The sequence below is a fragment of the Salmo salar genome, chromosome ssa13, assembly GCF_905237065.1.
Source record: "Salmo salar chromosome ssa13, Ssal_v3.1, whole genome shotgun sequence".
NCBI classification, from domain to species: Eukaryota; Metazoa; Chordata; class Actinopteri; order Salmoniformes; family Salmonidae; genus Salmo; species Salmo salar.
Window position 1 is genome coordinate 60,571,910 of NC_059454.1, and position 23,625 is coordinate 60,595,534.

At 49.6% G+C, this 23,625-nt stretch overlaps 1 protein-coding gene across 2 annotated transcripts in view; it reads right to left on the reverse strand.

Moving 5' to 3' along the window:
* Positions 1-2,389: 2,389 nt before the first annotated feature.
* Positions 2,390-23,625, reverse strand: part of LOC106567532 (uncharacterized) — a 35,172-nt gene continuing 13,936 nt past the window's right edge. Inside the window, exons 1-2 of one of the 2 annotated variants that reach the window (XR_006758603.1) lie at positions 5,443-6,086; positions 2,390-3,941 (exon numbers count right to left, since the gene is read on the reverse strand). The gene's annotated coding sequence lies outside the window, so the exon portion shown is untranslated. Of the gene's footprint in view, positions 3,942-5,442; positions 6,087-23,625 lie in introns of those variants that run through there. The other variant, XM_045693417.1, reaches the window with a different exon arrangement.

The window sequence follows — 23,625 nt, forward strand, 5'->3', positions numbered from 1 at the left end:
GCCTGAAGGTACCACGTTCATCTGTACACACAATAGTACGCAAATATAAACACCATGGGACCACGCAGCCGTCATACCGCTCAGGAAGGAGACCTTTTCTGTCTCCTAGAGATTAACGTACTTTGGTGCGAAAAGTGCAAATCAATCCCAGAACAACAGCAAAGGACCTTGTGAAGATGCTGGAGGAAAAAGGTACAAAAGTATCTATATCCACAGTAAAACGAGTCCTATATCAACATAACCTGAAAGGCCGCAAGAAGCCACTGCTCCAAAACCGCCATAAAAAAGCCAGACTACGGTTTGCAACCGCACATGGGGACAGAGATCATACTTTTTGGAGAAATGTCCTCTGGTCTGATGAAACAAAAATGGAACTGCTTGGCCATAATGACCATCATTATGTTTGGAGGAAGTAGGGGGTAGCTTGCAAGCTGAAGAATACCATCCCAACCGTGAAGCACGGGGGTGGCAGCATCATGTTGTGGGGGTGCTTTGCTGCAGGAGGGACTGGTGCACTTCACAAAATAGATGGCATCATAAGGGAGGAATATTATGTGGATATATTGAAGCAACATATCAAGACATCAGTCAGGAAGTTAAAGCTTGGTCGCAAATGGGTCTTTCAAATGGACAATGACCCCAAGCATACTTCCAAAGTTGTGGCAAAATGGCTTAAGGACAACAAAGTCAAGGTATTGGAGTGGCCATCACAAAACCCTGACCTCAATCCTATAGAAAATATGTGTGCAGAACTGAAAAAGTGCATGTGAGCAAGAAGGCCTACAAACCTGACTCAGTTACACCAGCTCTGTCAGGGGGAATGGGCCAAAATTCAAATCAAATTGATTTATATCGCCCTTCTTACATCAGCTGATATCTCAAAGTGCTGTACAGAAACCCAGCCTAAAACCCCAAACAGCAAGCAATGCAGGTGTAGAAGCACCCAACTTATTGTGGGAATCTTGTGGAAGGCTACCCAAAACGTTTGACCCAAGTTAAACAATTTAAAGGCAATGCTACCAAATACTATTTGAGCGTATGTAAACTTCTGACCCACTGGGAATGTGATGAAAGAAATAAAAGCTGAAATAAATCATTCTCTCTACTATTATTCTGACATTTCACATTCTTAAAATAAAGTGGTGATCCTAACCTACCTAAGACAGGGAATTGTTACTAGGATTAAATTTCAGGAATTATGAAGAACTGAGTTTAAAAGTATTTGGCTAAGGTGTATGTAACTTCTGACAGAATGTTATTAGGTGAAATAATTTCGTTTTTTTTATTTTTTACACTTCTAAAAAGTTAAAGAATTGGTGGAACGACCTTTAACAATGAACAACAGTGTCTTTTCTTCTCAGTTTATTATCAGGGGAGGGTGTTTCAGCCGGTTGCATTATCCTCTGTCATAGCCGGGGGGGCTTTCTCCTTCTTTTCGGCTCTTTTGAAGTGTGTCTGGGCTGACAGAGCTCCGAGTCCCCCTCCACTATCACTGTCTCCACTGTTTAAGTTTGTATATTTAGGGGCTGTGTCCTCTGGGAGTGAGTGCGTGCGTGCGTGGTGTGTGAGAGAGAGAAAAAGCAGGCAGCATTGTTCCGAGCACCATCACAGCTCTGTGACCTATCTCCCTTTCTCTAAGAGAAGTTCCCTTCTCTTTTTTTCTTTTTTTGCTTATACTTCTAGTTAGTTTTTTTAAGGTGTTCTCTCCCTCTCCAGTAAGACAGCATTGCTCCAAGTCTGTAAACATTTCATGTCTATTTTTGGTTACCGTAGGGCAAAATCAGTGTCGCCCCTGGAGTGAATTAAGTTTTGTCTCTCTGGTTACGGCTCCCAGTTTCCAAATGGGTCCAAATATGTCAGCACAAGGTGTACCAAACCTAGGAAGTGGAAGATAGGATCCCAGCCAAAAAAAGGTCCACTGTTGTTTTTATACACAGATAATAGGCGCTGTGTTTGTGTTTGTGTGTGCGTGCGCACATGTACTTTTCACCTAATGTAAAGTTGTAAAAGTCTGAACTTGATTCTGTCATTATGTTTAATTGGTAGGCAAGAAGACATGTCTTTATGTGCGTCGTAAAGACTTGGTCCGGCCTCAATGTCTTTGTAGTGTTGGCCCCGTATGCCAACATTAACTGCCAGCCTTCACCGAAATACAGTGGCCTTTCCCATCAAGAAGTAAGTATAGTATGTGTAAACTCACAAATTACTCTTGAAATACAGGTTATAGTTATGATTATCAGTTATTCAAGACCATAGGCTTTTTGGTCCAATATGTTCTCCTACTTTTGCCTCAGCAAATGGTTAGGCTCAAATCAAATCAAAGGTATTTGATAATGCCACAATATGAAAGTCATGCCCACACCGTCAAACAAATGTATAAAAAAAAATGGACAATGCAGAACTTAATTTAGCTCAATAACCATAAGCGCATCATTACATTCCCATACAGAATTCACTTGTCATCACAAACCTAGATGGGACAATCATTCACACGAGTGTCATCTTCACGTTTCAACACTATCTATTGCACTTCCTCTAACATTCCAGTCACTTGTGTTTGTGTCTGGTCTCCTTTGTTGAACTGAGAACACGGGACACATGCCAGAATTGCCTGTTATCTTCTCACCCATCAACAAGAACCTCATCAATCAGCTACTGTAACCGTGTGTGTGTGCACATAGACTGAATCCAAACTCAGAGTACAGTACAGAGGCACACATGAGGTCAATCAAATGACTTCCCAGACAGCAAGGCTTGTCTGGCACTGAATGGTTGTCATCTCGCTGGTGAGGTCATCCTACGTTATACTTATATAACACATAGAAATAAAGTTGTAAGTACGCTACACTCTGAAACATTTACATATATACAGCATTCGCCAGCACAAGGAAAAAGAGGAAAACATTTAAAATAAATATTTAAGAAATATAGCTAATGTAGCTAAAAATGGCAGAAATATATAAAATGTCTTTTACGTTCAACCATTAATGATGAGTCTCATGGATTCGTGGGTTTCAAACTGTCATGGACAGTTTTTCGGAAGTTCATTAGAGATTACCTTTATCTAATATCATTTGGTAATAAAACACAGTGTGAATTGTGGAGAAGGACAGATGGTGCTCTCTTCTCATTGTTGTTAGTATGAAAGTTGTCTTAATGCTGATTTGATCAGAAATGGGACAGAGGTAATGCCATCATCAGCAATTGGAAATCACTTCCCGTGTCCTACTTTATGTCCTGTGCTGTCACCGTGAAGACAGCATCACAACAGTCACTCTACGCTCCACAACAGAGCAGACTCGCAGAGGTCGGTGGGAATGCTTTTGGTCATTGTATAATGAATTATCACATATTTTCAATCATCCATTCTTATCCAGTTAAAACAATTTGAAATGAAAACATTTAAGGGTCCTATACATGACATTCTGTAATAATGACAAAAACATTGTAATCACAAGTTTGCACACATACAAGGTTATGTACACGAAAAGTCATGTGTACTGAGATGGTAGAGCTGGTTTGTGAAGATAATGAAGTTATTGTGTTCTGTTTAATCTTCAAATCAAACCCTTCAACATCATTCAACCATCAACAGCTGAGCCATTCTCAGTTGGTTCTGGAAGTGGACAACATTGCCCACAGTCTTGCCTGGCCAGAGGAAGCAACTGATCCATTCCCAGACCAGAGATCATCCTCTCTGCGTACAGGTGAGACCGAGGCCAGCCACACACTTGAGCGGTGTAACACAGAAGTCGACCATCAGGGGATTCTGCATCAGACCAGCCAAAGGAGGAAAGACCACCAGGGTTTCCATTAAGGAGAGCCAGAAGTGTCGAGGACCTCCATCTCCCAGCTCAAGAACTGGCCAACCCTGTGAGGGGGCATTGGAGTTGGTGGTGCCGCTGTGAGTGGAACTGTGGAGGGGCCTGGAGGTGGCAGGGCTGAGAGGGACAGAGGTGCCCAGAATCAAATCAAATTGTATTGGTCACATACACATGGTTTGCAGATGTTATTGTGAGTGCAGTGAAATCCTTGTGCTTCTAGTTCTGAAAATGCAGCAATATCTAACATGTAATCTCACAATTCCACAACAACTACCTAATACACACAAATCTAAGTAAAGGAATGGAATAAGAATATATACTATACATATAAATATATGGATGAGCAATGACAGAGTGACATAGGCAAGTTGCAATAGATGGTATTTAAAATACAGTATATACATATGAGATGAGTGATGCAAGATACGTAAACATTAACAAAGGCCAGAGGCAATGTGGGAAGTGTGGCCTCATGCTCCTGATGCTAGTCCTGGCTGTTTTCTCCTGTCAGTGGGAGTCTGCATGGTCGACGTTGTTAAAGGGGAATGTTGTATGCTGGATGAGAAGGACACATACTCAATTGATGAATTCATTTGAAAAGAAAATGGAAATCACTGTGTACTGCATATGTTTAAAGAGACAGATATGGGACAATATACTCTTCTCAGTCAATACAGTTCCTCAGGGTAAAAAAAACAACTGATCTGAACCACCTCATATTATTGAGTGTCCCAAAGGACACACATTGCTCTGGTCAAATGTTGTGCACTATATAAGGGTGCCATTTGGGACGAACACATCGAGTCAGTAGAAAGAGAATAACATGTCCTGGTCTGCTGGTATATATTGGAAATATTGGAGCCATACTTGCGAACATTACAAACAGTTTAAATGTAAACTGTTTCTCCGTCTCAACTGGCATCCGCCAATTAAAATTGTTGACGTAATTGCACGTGATAGAACGCTATTTCGCGTCAGGTCCTGGCGTACTTAGTGGTTGTCACTAGTTACCACCGCCACAAAGTCAAAATGATCGTAAAAATGCGTGATTTAAGGTTAGGCATAAGGTTAGCAGTGTGGTTACGATTAAGGTTAGGTGGTTTAAAATCTGATTTTAAGAAGATAAATTGTAGAAATAAGCACGGGGGTTAGCCATAATTATGACTTTGTGGCTGTGGTAACTAGCGACAACCATACTCAGACCAATGCTAAAAATAAAAAAAACAGCTGGACGTGATTATTTTAGTGATAATGCTCGAGAAGACGGTGTTTGGAGGATATATTGGCACGGGTGTTGTTAGGCCCGAGACGAAGTCGACACACCGGTTTCGAGGGCATTATCACTTTACATATTTTCATTAAACACGTTATTTTGATTCATTTATTCATACTGTTTCATCCTTCCACAAGATGTAGTCCCGACACAAATATATGGTTGCTACCCAGGCTGGCTGGTCGTTTGTTCGATAGGTTCGGTTGCCAGAGACGAGACCCAGTCGTTGACTCAACGCGGAGTGCCTGGATCAAGCGCATACCACAAACTTCCGAGGTGCATTATTGCTATTATAAACTGGTTACCAACGTACATAGAGCAGTTAAAATATATGTTTTGTCATACCCGTGGTATACGGTCCGATATACAGCTGTCATCCAATCAGCATTCAGGGCTCGAACCACCCAGTTTATAATTCCAATTATGGTCATGGCTAGAAGGGATACCAATATTGTCAAAGTCCTGTTCACTACGAGAGTTTGCGTTTTACCCATCGTCGAGTTCTACAGCAGACTGGACTTGAGTGAGGTCCGTGTAAAGTTTGAGTAGTTTTAATGTTCTACTTGATAATTATTGCACCAACCTGTCCCAGCTCTACCAGTCCGTGATGTGAAGAATGGAAATCTTTTCTTATTCTTTCTTTTCATATACTAACTGGCCACCAGACTACAGAAACTACAGCAATGGAACTGAGGTAATGGAATAGCATTAACTATAACGCTAGCATTAGGAATATGGCATGAGAGATACCAAAAAGAACAAAGTCATTGGTTGCTTAGATTTAATTTATTATTTTTTCCATAAAAAACACAAAATACAACATATGTGGAACTTTAAAAAGAGTGGAACCCTCACGCTAACATAAAGATGAAACCCTCTCCACCCCTATCTTCTCCCTTTCGTCCTCTAACATCTCCTCTACTGTCTATCCTTCCCTCTCTACCGTCTCCTCTCCCCTTTCTAGTCTATCCTTCTCTCTCTACCGTCTCCTCTCCCCTTTCTAGTCTATCCTTCTGTCTCTAGTCTATCCTTCCCTCTCTACCGTCTCCTCTCCCCTTTCTAGTCTATCCTTCTCTCTCTACCGTCTCCTCTCCCCTTTCTAGTCTATCCTTCCCTCTACCGTCTCCTCTCCCCTTTCTAGTCTATCCTTCCCTCTACCGTCTCCTCTCCCCTTTCTAGTCTATCCTTCCCTCTCTAGTCTATCCTTCCCTCTCTACCGTCTCCTCTCCCCTTTCTAGTCTATCCTTCCCTCTCTACCATCTCCTCTCCCCTTTCTAGTCTATCCTTCCCTCTACCGTCTCCTCTCCCCTTTCTAGTCTATCATTCCCTCTCTAGTCTATCCTTCCCCCTCTACCGTCTCCTCTCCCCTTTCTAGTCTATCCTTCTTTCTCTACCGTCTCCTCTCCCCTTTCTAGTCTATCCTTCCCTCTCTAGTCTATCCTTCCCTCTCTACCGTCTCCTCTCCCCTTTATAGTCTATCCTTCTCTCTCTACCGTCTCCTCTCCCCTTTCTAGTCTATCCTTCCCTCTCTACCATCTCCTCTCCCCTCTCTAGTCTATCCTTCTTTCTCTACCGTCTCCTCTCCCCTTTCTAGTCTATCCTTCCCTCTCTACCATCTCCTCTCCCCTTTCTAGTCTATCCTTCTCTCTCTACCGTCTCCTCTCCCCTTTCTAGTCTATCCTTCCCTCTCTACCATCTCCTCTCCCCTTTCTAGTCTATCCTTCCCTCTCTAGTCTATCCTTCCCTCTCTACCATCTCCTCTCCCCTTTCTAGTCTATCCTTCCCTCTCTAGTCTATCCTTCCCCCTCTACCGTCTCCTCTCCCCTTTCTAGTCTATCCTTCTTTCTCTACCGTCTCCTCTCCCCTTTCTAGTCTATCCTTCCCTCTCTAGTCTATCCTTCTCTCTCTACCGTCTCCTCTCCCCTTTCTAGTCTATCCTTCCCTCTCTACCATCTCCTCTCCCCTTTCTAGTCTATCCTTCCCTCTCTAGTATATCCTTCCCCCTCTACCGTCTCCTCTCCCCTTTCTAGTCTATCCTTCTTTCTCTACCGTCTCCTCTCCCCTTTCTAGTCTATCCTTCCCTCTCTAGTCTATCCTTCCCTCTCTACCGTCTCCTCTCCCCTTTATAGTCTATCCTTCTCTCTCTACCGTCTCCTCTCCCCTTTCTAGTCTATCCTTCCCTCTCTACCATCTCCTCTCCCCTTTCTAGTCTATCCTTCCCTCTCTACCATCTCCTCTCCCCTTTCTAGTCTATCCTTCTCTCTCTACCGTCTCCTCTCCCCTTTCTAGTCTATCCTTCCCTCTCTACCGTCTCCTCTCCCCTTTCTAGTCTATCCTTCCCTCTCTACCGTCTCCTCTCCCCTTTCTAGTCTATCCTTCCCTCTCTACCGTCTCCTCTCCCCTTTCTAGTCTATCCTTCCCTCTCTACCGTCTCCTCTCCCCTTTCTAGTCTATCCTTCCCTCTCTACCGTCTCCTCTCCCCTTTGTAGTCTATCCTTCTCTCTCTAGTCTATCCTTCCCTCTCTACCATCTCCTCTCCCCTTTCTAGTCTATCCTTCTCTCTCTACCGTCTCCTCTCCCCTTTGTAGTCTATCCTTCTCTCTCTAGTCTATCCTTCCCTCTCTACCATCTCCTCTCCCCTTTCTAGTCTATCCTTCTCTCTCTACCGTCTCCTCTCCCCTTTCTAGTCTATCCTTCCCTCTCTACCGTCTCCTCTCCCCTTTCTAGTCTATCCTTCCCTCTCTACCATCTCCTCTCCCCTTTCTAGTCTATCCTTCTCTCTCTACCGTCTCCTCTCCCCTTTCTAGTCTATCCTTCCCTCTCTACCGTCTCCTCTCCCCTTTCTAGTCTATCCTTCCCTCTCTAGTCTATCCTTCCCTCTCTACCGTCTCCTCTCCCCTTTCTAGTCTATCCTTCTCTCTCTACCGTCTCCTCTCCCCTTTCTAGTCTATCATTCCCTCTCTAGTATATCCTTCCCCCTCTACCGTCTCCTCTCCCCTTTCTAGTCTATCCTTCTTTCTCTACCGTCTCCTCTCCCCTTTCTAGTCTATCCTTCCCTCTCTAGTCTATCCTTCCCTCTCTACCATCTCCTCTCCCCTTTCTAGTCTATCCTTCCCTCTCTACCGTCTCCTCTCCCCTTTCTAGTCTATCATTCTCGCTCTACCGTCTCCTCTCCCCTTTCTAGTCTATCCTTCCCTCTCTACCGTCTCCTCTCCCCTTTCTAGTCTATCCTTCTCTCTCTACCGTCTCCTCTCCCCTTTCTAGTCTATCCTTCCCTCTCTACCATCTCCTCTCCCCTTTCTAGTCTAGCCTTCTCTCTCTACCGTCTCCTCTCCCCTTTCTAGTCTATCCTTCCCTCTCTACCGTCTCCTCTCCCCTTTCTAGTCTAGCCTTCTCTCTCTACCGTCTCCTCTCCCCTTTCTAGTCTATCCTTCCCTCTCTACCATCTCCTCTCCCCTTTCTAGTCTATCCTTCCCTCTCTACCGTCTCCTCTCCCCTTTCTAGTCAATCCTTCGCTCTCTACCGTCTCCTCTCCCCTTTCTAGTCTATCCTTCTCTCTCTACCGTCTCCTCTCCCCTTTCTAGTCTCCCCTCCCTACCGTCTCCTCTCCCCTTTCTAGTCTATCCTTCCCTCTCTAGTATATCCTTCCCCCTCTACCGTCTCCTCTCCCCTTTCTAGTCTATCCTTCCCTCTCTAGTATATCCTTCCCCCTCTACCGTCTCCTCTCCCCTTTCTAGTCTATCCTTCCCTCTCTACCGTCTCCTCTCCCCTTTCTAGTCTATCCTTCCCTCTCTACCGTCTCCTCTCCCCTTTCTAGTCTATCCTTCCCTCTCTAGTCTATCCTTCCCTCTCTACCATCTCCTCTCCCCTTTCTAGTCTATCCTTCTCTCTCTACCGTCTCCTCTCCCCTTTCTAGTCTATCCTTCTCTCTCTACCATCCCCTCTCCCCTTTCTAGTCTATCCTTCCCTCTCTACCGTCTCCTCTCCCCTTTCTAGTCTATCCTTCCCTCTCTACCGTCTCCTCTCCCCTTTCTAGTCTATCCTTCTCTCTCTACCGTCTCCTCTCCCCTTTCTAGTCTATCCTTCTCTCTCTACCATCTCCTCTCCCCTTTCTAGTCTATCCTTCCCTCTCTACCGTCTCCTCTCCCCTTTCTAGTCTATCCTTCCCTCTCTACCATCTCCTCTCCCCTTTCTAGTCTATCCTTCCCTCTCTACCGTCTCCTCTCCCCTTTCTAGTCTATCCTTCCCTCTCTACCGTCTCCTCTCTACCATCTCCTCTCCCCTTTCTAGTCTATCCTTCTCTCTCTACCGTCTCCTCTCCCCTTTCTAGTCTATCCTTCTCTCTCTACCGTCTCCTCTCCCCTTTCTAGTCTATCCTTCTCTCTCTACCATCTCCTCTCCCCTTTCTAGTCTATCCTTCCCTCTCTACCGTCTCCTCTCCCCTTTCTAGTCTATCCTTCCCTCTCTACCGTCTCCCCTCTCTACCGTCTATCCTTCCTCCCCTCTCTACCGTCTCCCCTCCCCTCTCTAGTCTCCCCTCCCTCCCTACCCTCTCCTCTCCCCTCCGTCTCCTCTCCCCTCTCTACCGTCTCCTCTCCCCTTTCTATGTCTATCCTTCCCTCTCTACCATCTCCCCTCCCCTCTCTAGTCTCCTCTCTAGTCTCCCCTCCCTACCGTCTCCTCTCTAGTCTCCCCTCCCTCCCTACCCTCTCCTCTCCCCTCCGTCTCCTCTCCCCTCTCTACCGTCTCCTCTCCCCTTTCTAGTCTATCCTTCCCTCTCTACCATCTCCTCTCCCCTTTCTAGTCTATCCTTCCCCCTCTACCGTCTCCTCTCCCCTTTCTAGTCTATCCTTCCCTCTCTACCGTCTCCTCTCCCCTTTCTAGTCTATCCTTCCCTCTACCGTCTCCTCTCCCCTTTCTAGTCTATCCTTCCCTCTCTACCGTCTCCTCTCCCCTTTCTAGTCTATCCTTCTGTCTCTAGTCTATCCTTCCCTCTCTACCGTCTCCTCTCCCCTTTCTAGTCTATCCTTCTCTCTCTACCGTCTCCTCTCCCCTTTCTAGTCTATCCTTCCCACTACCGTCTCCTCTCCCCTTTCTAGTCTATCCTTCCCTCTACCGTCTCCTCTCCCCTTTCTAGTCTATCCTTCTCTCTCTACCGTCTCCTCTCCCCTTTCTAGTCTATCCTTCTCTCTCTACCATCTCCTCTCCCCTTTCTAGTCTATCCTTACCTCTCTACCGTCTCCTCTCCCCTTTCTAGTCTATCCTTCCCTCTCTACCGTCTCCTCTCCCCTTTCTAGTCTATCCTTCTCTCTCTACCGTCTCCTCTCCCCTTTCTAGTCTATCCTTCTCTCTCTACCATCTCCTCTCCCCTTTCTAGTCTATCCTTCCCTCTCTACCGTCTCCTCTCCCCTTTCTAGTCTATCCTTCCCTCTCTACCATCTCCTCTCCCCTTTCTAGTCTATCCTTCCCTCTCTACCGTCTCCTCTCCCCTTTCTAGTCTATCCTTCCCTCTCTACCGTCTCCTCTCTACCATCTCCTCTCCCCTTTCTAGTCTATCCTTCTCTCTCTACCGTCTCCTCTCCCCTTTCTAGTCTATCCTTCTCTCTCTACCGTCTCCTCTCCCCTTTCTAGTCTATCCTTCTCTCTCTACCATCTCCTCTCCCCTTTCTAGTCTATCCTTCCCTCTCTACCGTCTCCTCTCCCCTTTCTAGTCTATCCTTCCCTCTCTACCGTCTCCCCTCTCTACCGTCTATCCTTCCTCCCCTCTCTACCGTCTCCCCTCCCCTCTCTAGTCTCCCCTCCTCCCTACCCTCTCCTCTCCCCTCCGTCTCCTCTCCCCTCTCTACCGTCTCCTCTCCCCTTTCTATGTCTATCCTTCCCTCTCTACCATCTCCCCTCCCCTCTCTAGTCTCCTCTCTAGTCTCCCCTCCCTACCGTCTCCTCTCTAGTCTCCCCTCCCTCCCTACCCTCTCCTCTCCCCTCCGTCTCCTCTCCCCTCTCTACCGTCTCCTCTCCCCTTTCTAGTCTATCCTTCCCTCTCTACCATCTCCTCTCCCCTTTCTAGTCTATCCTTCCCCCTCTACCGTCTCCTCTCCCCTTTCTAGTCTATCCTTCCCTCTCTACCGTCTCCTCTCCCCTTTCTAGTCTATCCTTCCCTCTACCGTCTCCTCTCCCCTTTCTAGTCTATCCTTCCCTCTCTACCGTCTCCTCTCCCCTTTCTAGTCTATCCTTCTGTCTCTAGTCTATCCTTCCCTCTCTACCGTCTCCTCTCCCCTTTCTAGTCTATCCTTCTCTCTCTACCGTCTCCTCTCCCCTTTCTAGTCTATCCTTCCCTCTACCGTCTCCTCTCCCCTTTCTAGTCTATCCTTCCCTCTACCGTCTCCTCTCCCCTTTCTAGTCTATCCTTCCCTCTCTAGTCTATCCTTCCCTCTCTACCGTCTCCTCTCCCCTTTCTAGTCTATCCTTCCCTCTCTACCATCTCCTCTCCCTTTCTAGTCTATCATTCCCTCTCTAGTCTATCCTTCCCCCTCTACCGTCTCCTCTCCCCTTTCTAGTCTATCCTTCTTTCTCTACCGTCTCCTCTCCCCTTTCTAGTCTATCCTTCCCTCTCTAGTCTATCCTTCCCTCTCTACCGTCTCCTCTCCCCTTTATAGTCTATCCTTCCCTCTCTACCATCTCCTCTCCCCTCTCTAGTCTATCCTTCTTTCTCTACCGTCTCCTCTCCCCTTTCTAGTCTATCCTTCCCTCTCTACCATCTCCTCTCCCCTTTCTAGTCTATCCTTCTCTCTCTACCGTCTCCTCTCCCCTTTCTAGTCTATCCTTCCCTCTCTACCATCTCCTCTCCCCTTTCTAGTCTATCCTTCCCTCTCTAGTCTATCCTTCCCTCTCTACCATCTCCTCTCCCCTTTCTAGTCTATCCTTCCCTCTCTACCGTCTCCTCTCCCCTTTCTAGTCTATCCTTCCCTCTCTACCGTCTCCTCTCCCCTTTCTAGTCTATCCTTCCCTCTCTAGTCTATCCTTCCCTCTCTACCATCTCCTCTCCCCTTTCTAGTCTATCCTTCTCTCTCTACCGTCTCCTCTCCCCTTTCTAGTCTATCCTTCTCTCTCTACCATCTCCTCTCCCCTTTCTAGTCTATCCTTCCCTCTCTACCGTCTCCTCTCCCCTTTCTAGTCTATCCTTCCCTCTCTACCGTCTCCTCTCCCCTTTCTAGTCTATCCTTCTCTCTCTACCGTCTCCTCTCCCCTTTCTAGTCTATCCTTCTCTCTCTACCATCTCCTCTCCCCTTTCTAGTCTATCCTTCCCTCTCTACCGTCTCCTCTCCCCTTTCTAGTCTATCCTTCCCTCTCTACCATCTCCTCTCCCCTTTCTAGTCTATCCTTCCCTCTCTACCGTCTCCTCTCCCCTTTCTAGTCTATCCTTCCCTCTCTACCGTCTCCTCTCTACCGTCTCCTCTCCCCTTTCTAGTCTATCCTTCTCTCTCTACCGTCTCCTCTCCCCTTTCTAGTCTATCCTTCTCTCTCTACCGTCTCCTCTCCCCTTTCTAGTCTATCCTTCTCTCTCTACCGTCTCCTCTCCCCTTTCTAGTCTATCCTTCCCTCTCTACCGTCTCCTCTCCCCTTTCTAGTCTATCCTTCCCTCTCTACCGTCTCCCCTCTCTACCGTCTATCCTTCCTCCCCTCTCTACCGTCTCCCCTCCCCTCTCTAGTCTCCCCTCCCTCCCTACCCTCTCCTCTCCCCTCCGTCTCCTCTCCCCTCTCTACCGTCTCCTCTCCCCTTTCTATGTCTATCCTTCCCTCTCTACCATCTCCCCTCCCCTCTCTAGTCTCCTCTCTAGTCTCCCCTCCCTACCGTCTCCTCTCTAGTCTCCCCTCCTCCCTACCCTCTCCTCTCCCCTCCGTCTCCTCTCCCCTCTCTACCGTCTCCTCTCCCCTTTCTAGTCTATCCTTCCCTCTCTACCATCTCCTCTCCCCTTTCTAGTCTATCCTTCCCCCTCTACCGTCTCCTCTCCCCTTTCTAGTCTATCCTTCCCTCTCTACCGTCTCCTCTCCCCTTTCTAGTCTATCCTTCCCTCTACCGTCTCCTCTCCCCTTTCTAGTCTATCCTTCCCTCTCTACCGTCTCCTCTCCCCTTTCTAGTCCATCCTTCCCTCTCTACCGTCTCCTCTCCCCTTTCTAGTCTATCCTTCCCTCTCTAGTCTATCCTTCTCTCTCTACCGTCTCCTCTCCCCTTTCTAGTCTATCCTTCCCTCTCTAGTCTATCCTTCTCTCTCTACCATCTCCTCTCCCCTTTCTAGTCTATCCTTCTCTCTCTACCGTCTCCTCTCCCCTTTCTAGTCTATCCTTCCCTCTCTACCGTCTCCTCTCCCCTTTCTAGTCTATCCTTCCCTCTCTACCGTCTCCCCTCTCTACCGTCTATCCTTCCTCCCCTCTCTACCGTCTCCCCTCCCCTCTCTAGTCTCCCCTCCCTACCGTCTCCTCTCCCCTCTCTAGTCTCCCCTCCCTACCGTCTCCTCTCTAGTCTCCCCTCCCTACCGTCTCCTCTCCCCTCTCTCCTCTCCCCTCCCTACCGTCTCCTCTCCCCTCTCTCCTCTCCCCTCCCTACCGTCTCCTCTCTAGTCTCCCCTCCCTGCCGTCTCCTCTCCCTCTCCCCTCTCCCCTCCCTACCGTCTCCTCTCCCCTCTCTAGTCTCCCCTCCCCTACCGTCTCCTCTCTAGTCTCCCCTCCCTACCGTCTCCTCTCCCCTCTCCCCTCCCCTACCGTCTCCTCTCCCTCTCTAGTCTCTCCTCCCTACCGTCTCCTCTCCCCTCTCTCCTCTCCCTCCCTACCGGTCTCCTCTCCCCTCTCTAGTCTCCCCTCCCTACCGTCTCCTCTCCCTCTCTCCTCCGTCTCCTCTCCCCTCTCTAGTCTCCCCTCCCTACCGTCTCCTCTCCCCTCTCTCCTCTCCCCTCCGTCTCCTCTCCCCTCTCTAGTCTCCCCTCCCTACCGTCTCCTCTCTAGTCTCCCCCGTCTCCTCTCCCCTCTCTCCTCTCCCCTCCCTACCGTCTCCTCTCCCCTCTCTAGTCTCCCCTCCCTACCGTCTCCTCTCCCTCTCTCCTCTCCCCTCCCTACCGTCTCCTCTCTACCGTCTCCTCTCTAGTCTCCCCTCCATACCCTCTCCCCTTTCTAGTCTATCCATCTCTCTCTAGTCTATCCTTCCCTCTCTACCGTCTCCTCTCCCCTTTCTAGTCTATCCTTCCCTCTCTACCGTCTCCTCTCCCCTTTCTAGTCTATCCTTCTCTCTCTAGTCCATCCTTCCCTCTCTACCGTCTCCTCTCCCCTTTCTAGTCTATCCTTCCCCCTCTACTGTCTCCTCTCCCCTTTCTAGTCTATCCTTCTTTCTCTACCGTCTCCTCTCCCCTTTCTAGTCTATCCTTCCCTCTCTAGTCTATCCTTCTCTCTCTACCGTCTCCTCTCCCCTTTCTAGTCTATCCTTCCCTCTCTACCGTCTCCTCTCCCCTTTCTAGTCTATCCTTCTCTCTCTACCGTCTCCTCTCCCCTTTCTAGTATATCCTTCCCCCTCTACCGTCTCCTCTCCCCTTTCTAGTCTATCCTTCCCTCTCTACCGTCTCCTCTCCCCTTTCTAGTCTATCCTTCCCTCTCTACCGTCTCCTCTCCCCTTTCTAGTCTATCCTTCTCTCTCTACCGTCTCCTCTCCCCTTTCTAGTCTATCCTTCTCTCTCTACCGTCTCCTCTCCCCTTTCTAGTCTATCCTTCCCTCTCTAGTATATCCTTCCCCCTCTACCGTCTCCTCTCCCCTTTCTAGTCTATCCTTCTTTCTCTACCGTCTCCTCTCCCCTTTCTAGTCTATCCTTCCCTCTCTAGTCTATCCTTCCCTCTCTACCGTCTCCTCTCCCCTTTCTAGTCTATCCTTCTTTCTCTACCGTCTCCTCTCCCCTTTCTAGTCTATCCTTCCCTCTCTACCATCTCCTCTCCCCTTTCTAGTCTATCCTTCTCTCTCTACCGTCTCCTCTCCCCTTTCTAGTCTATCCTTCCCTCTCTACCATCTCCTCTCCCCTTTCTAGTCTATCCTTCTCTCTCTACCGTCTCCTCTCCCCTTTCTAGTCTATCCTTCCCTCTCTACCGTCTCCTCTCCCCTTTCTAGTCTATCCTTCCCTCTCTACCGTCTCCTCTCCCCTTTCTAGTCTATCCTTCCCTCTCTAGTCTATCCTTCCCTCTCTACCGTCTCCTCTCCCCTTTCTAGTCTATCCTTCCCTCTCTAGTATATCCTTCCCCCTCTACCGTCTCCTCTCCCCTTTCTAGTCTATCCTTCTTTCTCTACCGTCTCCTCTCCCCTTTCTAGTCTATCCTTCCCTCTCTAGTCTATCCTTCTCTCTCTATCGTCTCCTCTCCCCTTTCTAGTCTATCCTTCCCTCTCTACTGTCTCCTCTCCCCTTTCTAGTCTATCCTTCTCTCTCTAGTCCATCCTTCCCTCTCTACCGTCTCCTCTCCCCTTTCTAGTCTATCCTTCTCTCTCTACCGTCTCCTCTCCCCTTTCTAGTCTATCCTTCCCTCTCTAGTATATCCTTCCCCCTCTACCGTCTCCTCTCCCCTTTCTAGTCTATCCTTCTTTCTCTACCGTCTCCTCTCCCCTTTCTAGTCTATCCTTCCCTCTAGTCTATCCTTCCCTCTCTACCGTCTCCTCTCCCCTTTCTAGTCTATCCTTCTTTCTCTACCGTCTCCTCTCCCCTTTCTAGTCTATCCTTCTCTCTCTACCGTCTCCTCTCCCCTTTCTAGTCTATCCTTCTCTCTCTACCGTCTCCTCTCCCCTTTCTAGTCTATCCTTCTCTCTCTACCGTCTCCTCTCCCCTTTCTAGTATATCCTTCCCCCTCTACCGTCTCCTCTCCCCTTTCTAGTCTATCCTTCCCTCTCTACCGTCTCCTCTCCCCTTTCTAGTCTATCCTTCTCTCTCTACCGTCTCCTCTCCCCTTTCTAGTCTATCCTTCTCTCTCTACCGTCTCCTCTCCCCTTTCTAGTATATCCTTCCCCCTCTACCGTCTCCTCTCCCCTTTCTAGTCTATCCTTCCCTCTCTACCGTCTCCTCTCCCCTTTCTAGTCTATCCTTCTCTCTCTACCGTCTCCTCTCCCCTTTCTAGTCTATCCTTCTCTCTCTACCGTCTCCTCTCCCCTTTCTAGTCTATCCTTCCCTCTCTAGTATATCCTTCCCCCTCTACCGTCTCCTCTCCCCTTTCTAGTCTATCCTTCTTTCTCTACCGTCTCCTCTCCCCTTTCTAGTCTATCCTTCCCTCTCTAGTCTATCCTTCCCTCTCTACCGTCTCCTCTCCCCTTTCTAGTCTATCCTTCTTTCTCTACCGTCTCCTCTCCCCTTTCTAGTCTATCCTTCCCTCTCTACCATCTCGTCTCCCCTTTCTAGTCTATCCTTCTCTCTCTACCGTCTCCTCTCCCCTTTCTAGTCTATCCTTCCCTCTCTACCATCTCCTCTCCCCTTTCTAGTCTATCCTTCTCTCTCTACCGTCTCCTCTCCCCTTTCTAGTCTATCCTTCCCTCTCTACCATCTCCTCTCCCCTTTCTAGTCTATCCTTCCCTCTCTACCGTCTCCTCTCCCCTTTCTAGTCTATCCTTCCCTCTCTAGTCTATCCTTCCCTCTCTACCGTCTCCTCTCCCCTTTCTAGTCTATCCTTCCCTCTCTAGTATATCCTTCCCCCTCTACCGTCTCCTCTCCCCTTTCTAGTCTATCCTTCTTTCTCTACCGTCTCCTCTCCCCTTTCTAGTCTATCCTTCCCTCTCTAGTCTATCCTTCCCTCTCTACCGTCTCCTCTCCCCTTTCTAGTCTATCCTTCCCTCTCTACTGTCTCCTCTCCCCTTTCTAGTCTATCCTTCTCTCTCTAGTCCATCCTTCCCTCTCTACCGTCTCCTCTCCCCTTTCTAGTCTATCCTTCTCTCTCTACCGTCTCCTCTCCCCTTTCTAGTCTATCCTTCCCTCTCTAGTATATCCTTCCCCCTCTACCGTCTCCTCTCCCCTTTCTAGTCTATCCTTCTTTCTCTACCGTCTCCTCTCCCCTTTCTAGTCTATCCTTCCCTCTCTAGTCTATCCTTCCCTCTCTACCGTCTCCTCTCCCCTTTCTAGTCTATCCTTCTTTCTCTACCGTCTCCTCTCCCCTTTCTAGTCTATCCTTCCCTCTCTAGTCTATCCTTCTTTCTCTACCGTCTCCTCTCCCCTTTCTAGTCTATCCTTCCCTCTCTAGTCTATCCTTCCCTCTCTAGTCGATCCTTCTCTCTCTACCATCTCCTCTCCCCTTTCTAGTCTATCCTTCTCTCTCTACCGTCTCCCCTCCCCTCTAGTCTCCCCTCCCTCCCTACCCTCTCCTCTCCCCTCCGTCTCCTCTCCCCTCCCTACCGTCTCCTCTCTAGTCTCCCCTCCCTACCGTCTCCTCTCTAGTCTCCCCTCCCTACCGTCTCCTCTCTAGTCTCCCCTCCCTACCGTCTCCTCTCTAGTCTCCCCTCCCTACCCTCTCCTCTCTAGTCTCCCCTCCCTACCCTCTCCCCTTTCTACGTCTCCCCTCCCTACCCTCTCCTCTCCCCTCTCTACTCTCCCGTCTCCCCTCCCTACCGTCTCCTCTCCCCTCTCTAGTCTCCCCTCCCTACCGTCTCCTCTCTAGTCTCCCCTCCCTACCCTCTCCCCTTTCTCGTCTCCCCTCCCTACCCTCTCCTCTCCCCTCTCTACTCTCCCCTCTCCCCTCCCTACCGTCTCCTCTCCCTCTCTCCTCTCTGCCGTCTCCTCTCCCTCTCCCCTCCCTACCGTCACCTCTCCCCTCTCTAGTCTCCCCTCCCTACCGTCTCCTCTCCCCTCTCTCCTCTCCCCTCCCCTCTCCCCTCTCTCCTCTCCCCTCCCTACCGTCTCCTCTCCCCTCTCTAGTCTCCCCTCCCTACCGTCTCCTCTCCCTCTCTCCTCTCCCCTCCCTACCGTCTCCTCTCCCTCTCTCCTCTCCCCTCCCTACCGTCTCCTCTCCCCTCTCCCTCCCTACCGTCTCCTCTCCCCTCCCTACCGTCTCCTCTCTAGTCTCCCCTCCCTACCGTCTCCTCTCCCCTCTCTAGTCTCCCCTCCCTACCGTCTCCTCTCCCCTCTCCCCTCCCTACCGTCTCCTCTCCCCTCCCTACCGTCTCCTCTCCCTCTCTCCTCTCCCTCCCTACCGTCTCCTCTCCCCTCTCTAGTCTCCCCTCCCTACCGTCTCCTCTCTAGTCTCCCCTCCCTACCGTCTCCTCTCTAGTCTCCCCTCCCTACCGTCTCCTCTCTAGTCTCCCCTCCCTACCCTCTCCCCTTTCTAGTCTATCCTTCCCTCTCTAGTCTATCCTTCTCTCTCTACCATCTCCTCTCCCCTTTCTAGTCTATCCTTCCCTCTCTACCGTCTCCTCTCCCCTTTCTAGTCTATCCTTCTCTCTCTACCGTCTCCTCTCCCCTTTCTAGTCTATCCTTCCCTCTCTAGTCTATCCTTCTCTCTCTACCGTCTCCTCTCCCTTTCTAGTATATCCTTCCCCCTCTACCGTCTCCTCTCCCCTTTCTAGTCTATCCTTCTCTCTCTACCGTCTCCTCTCCCCTTTCTAGTCTATCCTTCCCTCTCTAGTCTATCCTTCTCTCTCTACCGTCTCCTCTCCCCTTTCTAGTATATCCTTCCCCCTCTACCGTCTCCTCTCCCCTTTCTAGTCTATCCTTCTCTCTCTAGTCTATCCTTCTTTCTCTACCGTCTCCTCTCCCCTTTCTAGTCTATCCTTCCCTCTCTAGTCTATCCTTCCCTCTCTACCGTCTCCTCTCCCCTTTCTAGTCTATCCTTCCCTCTCTACCGTCTCCTCTCCCCTTTCTAGTCTATCCTTCCCTCTCTACCATCTCCTCTCCCCTTTCTAGTCTATCCTTCCCTCTCTACCGTCTCCTCTCCCCCTTTCTAGTCTATCCTTCCCTCTCTACCGTCTCCTCTCCCCTTTCTAGTCTATCCTTCCCTCTCTACCGTCTCCTCTCCCCTTTCTAGTCTATCCTTCCCTCTCTACCGTCTCCTCTCCCCTTTCTAGTCTATCCTTCCCTCTCTACCGTCTCCTCTCCCCTTTCTAGTCTATCCTTCCCTCTCTACCATCTCCTCTCCCCTTTCTAGTCTATCCTTCCCTCTCTACCGTCTCCTCTCCCCCTTTCTAGTCTATCCTTCCCTCTCTACCGTCTCCTCTCCCCTTTCTAGTCTATCCTTCCCTCTCTACCGTCTCCTCTCCCCTTTCTAGTCTATCCTTCTCTCTCTAGTCTATCCTTCCCTCTCTACCGTCTCCTCTCCCCTTTCTAGTCTATCCTTCCCTCTCTACTGTCTCCTCTCCCCTTTCTAGTCTATCCTTCCCTCTCTACCGTCTCCTCTCCCCTTTCTAGTCTATCCTTCCCTCTCTACCGTCTCCTCTCCCCTTTCTACTCTATCCTTCTCTCTCTAGTCTATCCTTCCCTCTCTACCGTCTCCTCTCCCCTTTCTAGTCTATCCTTCCCTCTCTACCGTCTCCTCTCCCCTTTCTAGTCTATCCTTCTCTCTCTAGTCTATCCTTCCCTCTCTACCGTCTCCTCTCCCCTTTCTAGTCTATCCTTCCCCCTCTACCGTCTCCTCTCCCCTTTCTAGTCTATCCTTCTTTCTCTACCGTCTCCTCTCCCCTTTCTAGTCTATCCTTCCCTCTCTACCATCTCCTCTCCCCTTTCTAGTCTATCCTTCCCTCTCTACCGTCTCCTCTCCCCCTTTCTAGTCTATCCTTCCCTCTCTACCGTCTCCTCTCCCCTTTCTAGTATATCCTTCCCCCTCTACCGTCTCCTCTCCCCTTTCTAGTCTATCCTTCTCTCTCTACCGTCTCCTCTCCCCTTTCTAGTCTATCCTTCCCTCTCTAGTCTATCCTTCTCTCTCTACCGTCTCCTCTCCCCTTTCTAGTCTATCCTTCCCTCTCTACCGTCTCCTCTCCCCTTTCTAGTCTATCCTTCCCTCTCTGCCGTCTCCTCTCCCCTTTCTAGTCTATCCTTCTCTCTCTAGTCTATCCTTCCCTCTCTACCGTCTCCTCTCCCCTTTCTAGTCTATCCTTCCCTCTCTACCGTCTCCTCTCCCCTTTCTAGTCTATCCTTCTCTCTCTACCGTCTCCTCTCCCCTTTCTAGTCTATCCTTCCCTCTCTAGTCTATCCTTCCCTCTCTACCGTCTCCTCTCCCCTTTCTAGTCTATCCTTCCCTCTCTACCGTCTCCTCTCCCCTTTCTAGTCTATCCTTCCCTCTCTACCATCTCCTCTCCCCTTTCTAGTCTATCCTTCCCTCTCTACCGTCTCCTCTCCCCCTTTCTAGTCTATCCTTCCCTCTCTGCCGTCTCCTCTCCCCTTTCTAGTCTATCCTTCCCTCTCTACCGTCTCCTCTCCCCTTTCTAGTCTATCCTTCCCTCTCTAGTCTATCCTTCCCTCTCTACCGTCTCCTCTCCCCTTTCTAGTCTATCCTTCCCTCTCTACCATCTCCTCTCCCCTTTCTAGTCTATCCTTCCCTCTCTACCGTCTCCTCTCCCTTTCTAGTCTATCCTTCCCTCTCTACCGTCTCCTCTCCCCTTTCTAGTCTATCCTTCTCTCTCTAGTCTATCCTTCCCTCTCTACCGTCTCCTCTCCCCTTTCTAGTCTATCCTTCCCTCTCTACCGTCTCCTCTCCCCTTTCTAGTCTATCCTTCCCTCTCTACCGTCTCCTCTCCCCTTTCTAGTCTATCCTTCTCTCTCTAGTCTATCCTTCCCTCTCTACCGTCTCCTCTCCCCTTTCTAGTATATCCTTCCCCCTCTACCGTCTCCTCTCCCCTTTCTAGTCTATCCTTCTTTCTCTATCGTCTCCTCTCCCCTTTCTAGTCTATCCTTCCCTCTCTAGTCTATCCTTCCCTCTCTACCGTCTCCTCTCCCCTTTCTAGTCTATCCTTCCCTCTCTACCGTCTCCTCTCCCCTTTCTAGTCTATCCTTCCCTCTCTACCATCTCCTCTCCCCTTTCTAGTCTATCCTTCCCTCTCTACCGTCTCCTCTCCCCCCTTTCTAGTCTATCCTTCCCTCTCTACCGTCTCCTCTCCCCTTTCTAGTCTATCCTTCCCTCTCTACCGTCTCCTCTCCCCTTTCTAGTCTATCCTTCCCTCTCTACCGTCTCCTCTCCCCTTTCTAGTCTATCCTTCCCTCTCTACCGTCTCCTCTCCCCTTTCTAGTCCATCCTTCCCTCTCTACCGTCTCCTCTCCCCTTTCTAGTCCATCCTTCCCTCTCTACCGTCTCCTCTCCCCTTTCTAGTCTATCCTTCCCTCTCTACCGTCTCCTCTCCCCTTTCTGGTCTATCCTTCCCTCTCTACCGTCTCCTCTCCCCTTTCTAGTCCATCCTTCCCTCTCTACCGTCTCCTCTCCCCTTTCTAGTCTATCCTTCCCTCCCTACCGTCTCCTCTCTAGTCTCCCCTCCCTACCGTCTCCTCTCTAGTCTCCCCTCCCTACCGTCTCCTCTCTAGTCTCCCCTCCCTACCCTCTCCCCTTTCTAGTCTATCCTTCCCTCTCTAGTCTATCCTTCTCTCTCTACCATCTCCTCTCCCCTTTCTAGTCTATCCTTCCCTCTCTACCGTCTCCTCTCCCCTTTCTAGTCTATCCTTCTCTCTCTACCGTCTCCTCTCCCCTTTCTAGTCTATCCTTCCCTCTCTAGTCTATCCTTCTCTCTCTACCGTCTCCTCTCCCCTTTCTAGTATATCCTTCCCCCTCTACCGTCTCCTCTCCCCTTTCTAGTCTATCCTTCTCTCTCTACCGTCTCCTCTCCCCTTTCTAGTCTATCCTTCCCTCTCTAGTCTATCCTTCTCTCTCTACCGTCTCCTCTCCCCTTTCTAGTATATCCTTCCCCCTCTACCGTCTCCTCTCCCCTTTCTAGTCTATCCTTCTCTCTCTAGTCTATCCTTCTTTCTCTACCGTCTCCTCTCCCCTTTCTAGTCTATCCTTCCCTCTCTAGTCTATCCTTCCCTCTCTACCGTCTCCTCTCCCCTTTCTAGTCTATCCTTCCCTCTCTACCGTCTCCTCTCCCCTTTCTAGTCTATCCTTCCCTCTCTACCATCTCCTCTCCCCTTTCTAGTCTATCCTTCCCTCTCTACCGTCTCCTCTCCCCTTTCTAGTCTATCCTTCCCTCTCTACCGTCTCCTCTCCCCTTTCTAGTCTATCCTTCCCTCTCTACCGTCTCCTCTCCCCTTTCTAGTCTATCCTTCCCTCTCTACCGTCTCCTCTCCCCTTTCTAGTCTATCCTTCCCTCTCTACCGTCTCCTCTCCCCTTTCTAGTCTATCCTTCCCTCTCTACCATCTCCTCTCCCCTTTCTAGTCTATCCTTCCCTCTCTACCGTCTCCTCTCCCCCTTTCTAGTCTATCCTTCCCTCTCTACCGTCTCCTCTCCCCTTTCTAGTCTATCCTTCCCTCTCTACCGTCTCCTCTCCCCTTTCTAGTCTATCCTTCTCTCTCTAGTCTATCCTTCCCTCTCTACCATCTCCTCTCCCCTTTCTAGTCTATCCTTCCCTCTCTACTGTCTCCTCTCCACCTTTCTAGTCTATCCTTCCCTCTCTACCGTCTCCTCTCCCCTTTCTAGTCTATCCTTCCCCCTCTACCGTCTCCTCTCCCCTTTCTAGTCTATCCTTCTCTCTCTAGTCTATCCTTCCCTCTCTACCGTCTCCTCTCCCCTTTCTAGTCTATCCTTCCCTCTCTACCGTCTCCTCTCCCCTTTCTAGTCTATCCTTCTCTCTCTAGTCTATCCTTCCCTCTCTACCGTCTCCTCTCCCCTTTCTAGTATATCCTTCCCCCTCTACCGTCTCCTCTCCCCTTTCTAGTCTATCCTTCTTTCTCTACCGTCTCCTCTCCCCTTTCTAGTCTATCCTTCCCTCTCTACCATCTCCTCTCCCCTTTCTAGTCTATCCTTCCCTCTCTACCGTCTCCTCTCCCCCTTTCTAGTCTATCCTTCCCTCTCTACCGTCTCCTCTCCCCTTTCTAGTATATCCTTCCCCCTCTACCGTCTCCTCTCCCCTTTCTAGTCTATCCTTCTCTCTCTACCGTCTCCTCTCCCCTTTCTAGTCTATCCTTCCCTCTCTAGTCTATCCTTCTCTCTCTACCGTCTCCTCTCCCCTTTCTAGTCTATCCTTCCCTCTCTACCGTCTCCTCTCCCCTTTCTAGTCTATCCTTCCCTCTCTGCCGTCTCCTCTCCCCTTTCTAGTCTATCCTTCTCTCTCTAGTCTATCCTTCCCTCTCTACCGTCTCCTCTCCCCTTTCTAGTCTATCCTTCCCTCTCTACCGTCTCCTCTCCCCTTTCTAGTCTATCCTTCTTTCTCTACCGTCTCCTCTCCCCTTTCTAGTCTATCCTTCCCTCTCTACCGTCTCCTCTCCCCTTTCTAGTCTATCCTTCCCTCTCTACCGTCTCCTCTCCCCTTTCTAGTCTATCCTTCCCTCTCTACCGTCTCCTCTCCCCTTTCTAGTCTATCCTTCCCTCTCTACCGTCTCCTCTCCCCTTTCTAGTCT